We start from the raw sequence: 6,944 nt of genomic DNA on the forward strand, positions 1-6,944 counted from the left end.
TTCTCTGAAACACATCAGCATTTCATAGAAAAGAAAAATACACATCTGGAATTGTACAGCCAGACTCTGATTCATGCTGTCTGTGATTCGAGTGGTATAAATTTAATAGCAGATTCCCGTTGAATAAAAAATGTCAGATAGGTGTCTCAATACATTAACCCCTTCACCCCAAAGCCTGTTTTCACCTTTCTGACCAGGACAATTTTTACAATTCTGACCACTGTCAATGTATGAGGTCATGCAAAAGAAGAAAGACGCGCACTCTTGCTGTGGAGGAGATAGGTGCTGACTGTACGTGGAGGGTCCACAAACAGTAGTCAGTAGATAAACAGTCGCACTCAAGTGTGGATTAATCTTGCAAAAAATCTTGAAGATTTTGTGAAATTTTTGGATTTTTATTTTATTTCAAATGCATCAAATAGTGTAACACCGCAGACAAAAGAAGTATCCAAAATGTGGGTATAATATCGTAATCCAGGATATGAGTATACTATGGTTACGTTTCGACCTACTAGGAGGCCTTTCTCAAACCATACTGAAAAATAAAATAAAAAGCAATTACAACAATGAATATGGACGACAAACTCGCGGAAAGCTGGAAAAGAAAAAATAAACATGAGAAAAATGTGAAAAAATTTTTTAAAAAATATTTTTTTTAAAAAATACTAACAAAAAAAACACAACAGAAAAGTAGTGCAAAAAAAACCCCTAAAGGCGAAACATATATCTATACAAATTTAAGCACAACAACATAAAGGTCCCTAGGGCAATTAGGAAAATGTCATATAGAGAGTAAAAAAAATTAAATTAAGCAAGTGCTAGAGAGACTATTGGCCACAAGTCAATTTTAACATTCTAGGCATCAGGAGTAACAATGGGGATAAGCAGCAGACCTAGATGAGACATATTATAGTATTGTCTCTGTACATGATGAAATAACAGGGGTGGTGGAAACACAAGGCAGGCAAATAAGGCAGATATACTGAGTACTAACCTCAAGTAGTGTCAAGAAAAAGATTAATTAGAGCATTTTCAGAAGTCCCAAACAGGGGCTGTAGGAGAAAACATGAGAAATGAATGTGGAGAAGAAAAAAATGGATCAGAAGGAGATGTTATGCACCAGGTGGTGCTGCAGAGCTGACCTGATGGCATGGGAGCAGCCTGGACCTGCGGTGTTGTAAGTGTGTGCTCAAGAAAGCACGGTATATATATGTGTATTAAGAAGGTGCAGGATGATGACGTCATAAAGCCAACGTGGCTAGAGCGTCCTGGCGTCTGTATGGGGTTTGCAGCATAGGGAGGGAGGGAGAGCAGAGGGAGGTCAGGCTGAGGGCAGTGTGTGTTTGGAAGAAGTCATGTGGTCGCTCAGAGCAGTACCTGCACTGTTGAAGGAGAGACTCAGTAGTAGAGGGAGGGGTGAGAAGGGGAGAGAACAGTTTATGATAAATGAGAGAGAGGAAGGAATGAAGTTGGAAATGTGTAAATAAATAAAAAAGAAGTAGAGGGGAAGAAAAAGAAAGATAAGAAAAGCAGGTTAATAAATAAGAAGAAGGGATATAGGTAAAAAAGAGGGGGGGGGAAGGATGCCTAGAATGTTAAAATTGACTTGTGGCCAATAGTCTCTGTAGCACTTGCTTAATTTAATTTTTTTTACTCTCTATATGACATTTTCCTAATTGCCCTAGGGACCTTTATGTTGTTGTGCTTAAATTTGTATAGATATATGTTTCGCCTTTAGGGTTTTTTTTGCACTACTTTTCTGTTGTGTTTTTTTTGTTAGCATTTTTTTAAAAAAATATTTTTTTAAAAAATTTTTTCACATTTTTCTCATGTTTATTTTTTCTTTTCCAGCTTTCCGCGAGTTTGTCGTCCATATTCATTGTTGTAATTGCTTTTTATTTTATTTTTCAGTATGGTTTGAGAAAGGCCTCCTAGTAGGTCGAAACGTAACCATAGTATACTCATATCCTGGATTACGATATTATACCCACATTTTGCATACTTCTTTTGTCTGCGGTGTTACACTATTTGATGCATTTGAAATAAAATAAAAATCCAAAAATTTTACAAAATCTTCAAGATTTTTTGCAAGATTAAACCACACTTGAGTGCGACTGTTTATCTACTGACTACTGTTTGTGGACCCTCCACGTACAGTCAGCACCTATCTCCTCCACAGCAAGAGTGCGCGTCTTTCTTCTTTTGCTCGGCTTTTTGTTGACGCTTGCACCTGCACCCTAAATGTCTCGGAATACCTTTGCCTTTGACGACACAACAACTACTCGGATCCTGTCCCAGGTTACCTCTTCAGGGGACTTCTTGAAAACCCCTGCTCAAGAAACCCGCACTAGAGACTACGAAAGGGAACGACGACGACTACTGGGCTATGATCTACATGCTACTACTCTGGCGGAGTATCATAAATTAGATAGAATTCCACGGGGCCTGCGGAGCCATCTCCGACCTACCTTATTCTCAGACAAACCTGAGTTCTGTGAAAGATTCCAGCAAATACTTAACAAATGTTCACTTGATATTATTCTGTTAACAATTGATTTTCTCTACACAGCAATTACCGAGACATCCACGAAAATTGCTTCTATAGAGGAACAACTTAGCTCCACTCTTTCTAACAGCGATTGGCAAAACCTTAAAACCAAAACGGACAAGTCCCTTGACGAAAACCGTAAAACCCTACAAGACAGAAAATGAGCCAAATTCCAAAGGGACGCAGACGACTATACCTACGACAGGGTCTACAGATGGCACGACTCCTCCTCTACGGGCTCTGGGCGAAGGAACTACAATCAAAGACGCACAGGCGCTTACCACACCGACAGCGACAGCTCCACTGGAAGCTCATCTCACAATCGTTTTTTAGCCAGGCGTCAACCTTCAAGAAACAACCAACAACAGACGGCAGGAGGAGACCGACCCGGAGGGCAAGCCGCAAACTACGCAGAACGTATGACGACCAGATCTCAGGTAAGCCCACCAACTCGGTCTTCAACATCTCATCCTACACCCTTAGCCCGTTAGAGCTGTCTGTTCTTCAAAAAGGCTTATCATTCTGTCCCACCCCTCCTTGGGATAAATTCCAGCTATCACAAGATCTACAGAACTTTTTTCGGAAGATTCGCCTTAAAACGCATTTTGGACTGGAACCAGTCACCCCAGGGAACAGGGCCCCTCCAATTGGGGGGAACCCCATTCCCGATTTATCCATCTCTTCCCTCGGTCTACGCAACCCCAGTAACTTCTCTCCACCACACACCTTTCATGCTGTTGAGGCTTTTATTGATGTAGTCCAGAAAGACATAGAATACATTTTAGCTGAACACGAAAAAGGTTTATTACCTACACATAGTAACATTACCCCTATAGAGAGACAAGCCATTGATTCCCTAAAGAATAATAAATCAATAATCATCAAACCGGCTGACAAGGGAGGAGCCATTGTCATCCAAAATTTCTCCGACTATATGGATGAAATTTCAGGTCAACTTTCTGATTCATCCACATACCAGAAAATTTCCCGTGATCCTACACCACGCATTAAGCTCCTAATTGACGAAGTCCTTGACAGGTATCTGACCCTAAAAACCATTGATTCCAAAACCGTCACATTTCTCAAAAATTCTAACCCAGTCATCCCTGTATTCTACACATTACCCAAAATTCACAAGTCTCTACTTAAACCTCCTGGCCGCCCTATCGTTGCCTCTACTGATTCAATCTTCTCCCCAATCTCCACCTTTTTAGAAAAAATCTTGACCCCTCTTACCAAAACTACCAAGTCCTTTGTCCTAGATACAGGTCACTTTCTCTCCTTTATTCGACAAATTGACAATATCCCTCCGGAATGTCTCCTAGTCACCCTGGATGTCAAAAGCTTATATACTTCTATAGATCACGACCTAGGGATTAGTGCTACCAAAACCCTCCTTGAGTCTTCTGACCTTTCCCACAACTCCATTCAGCTTTGTATTGATCTCCTGTCCATCATCTTGAAAGAAAATTTCTTTCTCTTTGGGGACCAATTTTATCTACAGTGCCGTGGGACCGTGATGGGCGCTAACGTAGCACCTGCTTACGCTAATGCCTACATGAATGATTTCGAATGTTCCTATGTCTACAATAATACCCTTTTCAAAACATACAGCCAATGTTGGCTATGATATATCGACGATATTTTTTGTCTATGGCTGGGTACCCTCGAGGACTTACTTTCCTTCACGGAACATCTTAATTCTATCAGACCTGAATTACAGTTCACCCTTAATTGCAATTCTTCACAGATCTCTTTCCTGGATACACTAGTAATCAAGTCCTGCACTGGTACACTCTCTACTGATCTATATGTTAAACCCACCGACTCCAACAACCTTCTTCATTACACAAGCTGTCACCCTGCCTCTGCCAAGGATAGTCTCCCCCGTTCTCAGTTCACACGCGTTACTAGAATTGTCACAGACCCTACTCTGGCTCCCATTCGCCTCAATGAAATGTTAGACAAATTCAAAGTAAGGCATTATCCCACCAAACTTCTTGAAAGTGAAACACGCCGTGCCCTGGAACCTTGCCCTCTGCAACCATCTCAACCCAAAGGCGAACGTGTCACCTTCGTACACACCCACCATCCTGTTATGCCCAAAATTTATCACATTATCCACAAACATTGGTCAATTCTACCTAGATCCTATCCCCACATTGAGGCATTTAAAACACCAGCACTTATGTGCAAACGCCGCCCTAGAAATATCCGAGATGAGCTGGTCAGAGCCGATATTGGTAGTCTAACTAGAACTCCTAGACAGACCTTTCTTGGAACTGAATGAAAGGGCACATTTCCCTGTCTTGGGTGCGCTTGTTGCTCCAATGTGATCAAGGGGAGCGACATAACACATCCACGTACTGGCAAACGCTATGGCATCAGGGGCTTTTTTACATGTGACACGAACTATGTGGTTTACCTAATTAAGTGCCCCTGTGGCCTTCTATACGTTGGCGAATCTACTCAGCACGTACGCGACAGAATTTCGAGCCATAAATCAACTATCCGGTGCAAGAAGACTTGGCTTCCAATCCCATATCACTTCATCAACGCCAACCACTCAGTATCTCAACTCAGGTTCCAGGTTATAGAAAAAGTTGAAAGACCGCGCAGGGGAGGTGACCACATCAAGCTCCTAAAATCAAGGGAATCCTTCTGGATATATAGGTTACAGACTTTGGCCCCTAAAGGCCTTAACCGTGAGTTGGACCTTAGCCCGCATTAGTTCCTTGGATTTCTACCTATTTTATGCATCTTTGGTTTAAGCATGTATTCACAAATATTATTAACCTAATATTATGTTGTCTTTTTATCCCTTAGGGTGGTGGAATGGCGGCTTTCCATCTCATTGTATCTCAATTCTTTTTATTTCTTTATCTTACAGATCCACTAATTTTTTTTCCCCCCTCCCCCGCATGGGTGAGTATTCCCGTATATAAATATATTTTTTATATTTTCATTTTTTATTTTTCATCCGTTTTTCGTTTTTCTTTTTCTTTTTCTTCTTTCCCCTTTTTTATTATTATTATTATTATTTTTATTTTTATTTTATTCCCTTTTTCCCCTTTTTTTTCACATTTTCTCTCAAATTCTATCATTAATTCATTTTTTTATTTTTTCATTTTTTTATTTTTTATTTTTTGTTCTTTATTTTCATCTTACTTTTTATTTTTTTAATCTTTAATTTTTCTACTTTTTATTTTTTCAATTTATTTTTCCCATTTCATTTATTTTTTTCCATGTTTTATTTTATTTTTTCCCCTTTTTCCTTCCCCCCCCTCTTTTTTACCTATATCCCTTCTTCTTATTGATTAACCTGCTTTTCTTATCTTTCTTTTTCTTCCCCTCTACTTCTTTTTTATTTATTTACACATTTCCAACTTCATTCCTTCCTCTCTCTCATTTATCATAAACTGTTCTCTCCCCTTCTCACCCCTCCCTCTACTACTGAGTCTCTCCTTCAACAGTGCAGGTACTGCTCTGAGCGACCACATGACTTCTTCCAAACACACACTGCCCTCAGCCTGACCTCCCTCTGCTCTCCCTCCCTCCCTATGCTGCAAACCCCATACAGACGCCAGGACGCTCTAGCCACGTTGGCTTTATGACGTCATCATCCTGCACCTTCTTAATACACATATATATACCGTGCTTTCTTGAGCACACACTTACAACACCGCAGGTCCAGGCTGCTCCCATGCCATCAGGTCAGCTCTGCAGCACCACCTGGTGCATAACATCTCCTTCTGATCCATTTTTTTCTTCTCCACATTCATTTCTCATGTTTTCTCCTACAGCCCCTGTTTGGGACTTCTGAAAATGCTCTAATTAATCTTTTTCTTGACACTACTTGAGGTTAGTACTCAGTATATCTGCCTTATTTGCCTGCCTTGTGTTTCCACCACCCCTGTTATTTCATCATGTACAGAGACAATACTATAATATGTCTCATCTAGGTCTGCTGCTTATCCCCATTGTTACTCCTGATGCCTAGAATGTTAAAATTGACTTGTGGCCAATAGTCTCTCTAGCACTTGCTTAATTTAATTTTTTTTACTCTCTATATGACATTTTCCTAATTGCCCTAGGGACCTTTATGTTGTTGTGCTTAAATTTGTATAGATATATGTTTCGCCTTTAGGGGTTTTTTTGCACTACTTTTCTGTTGTGTTTTTTTTGTTAGTATTTTTTAAAAAAAATATTTTTTAAAAAAATTTTTTCACATTTTTCTCATGTTTATTTTTTCTTTTCCAGCTTTCCACGAGTTTGTCGTCCATATTCATTGTTGTAATTGCTTTTTATTTTATTTTTCAGTATGGTTTGAGAAAGGCCTCCTAGTAGGTCGAAACGTAACCATAGTATACTCATATCCTGGATTACGATATTATAC

General features: G+C 39.9%; 1 long non-coding RNA gene across 4 annotated transcripts; it reads right to left on the reverse strand.

Moving 5' to 3' along the window:
* Positions 1-384: 384 nt before the first annotated feature.
* On the reverse strand, positions 385-1,563 carry LOC141072616 (uncharacterized). Of its 4 annotated transcripts, none has more exons than XR_012226718.1 (3): positions 1,143-1,563; positions 995-1,052; positions 385-535 (listed from the first exon to the last, which is right to left on the reverse strand). It is a non-coding gene; the product is annotated as an uncharacterized lncRNA (long non-coding RNA). The 4 variants fall into 4 exon arrangements; XR_012226716.1 differs by having other exon boundaries at positions 385-595; XR_012226717.1 differs by having other exon boundaries at positions 995-1,563.
* Positions 1,564-6,944: the final 5,381 nt, after the last annotated feature.

Source organism: Dendrobates tinctorius, unplaced genomic scaffold (assembly GCF_039654945.1).
Source record: "Dendrobates tinctorius isolate UK_male_01 unplaced genomic scaffold, ASM3965494v1 ptg000281l, whole genome shotgun sequence".
In the NCBI taxonomy this organism is placed as follows: Eukaryota; Metazoa; Chordata; class Amphibia; order Anura; family Dendrobatidae; genus Dendrobates; species Dendrobates tinctorius.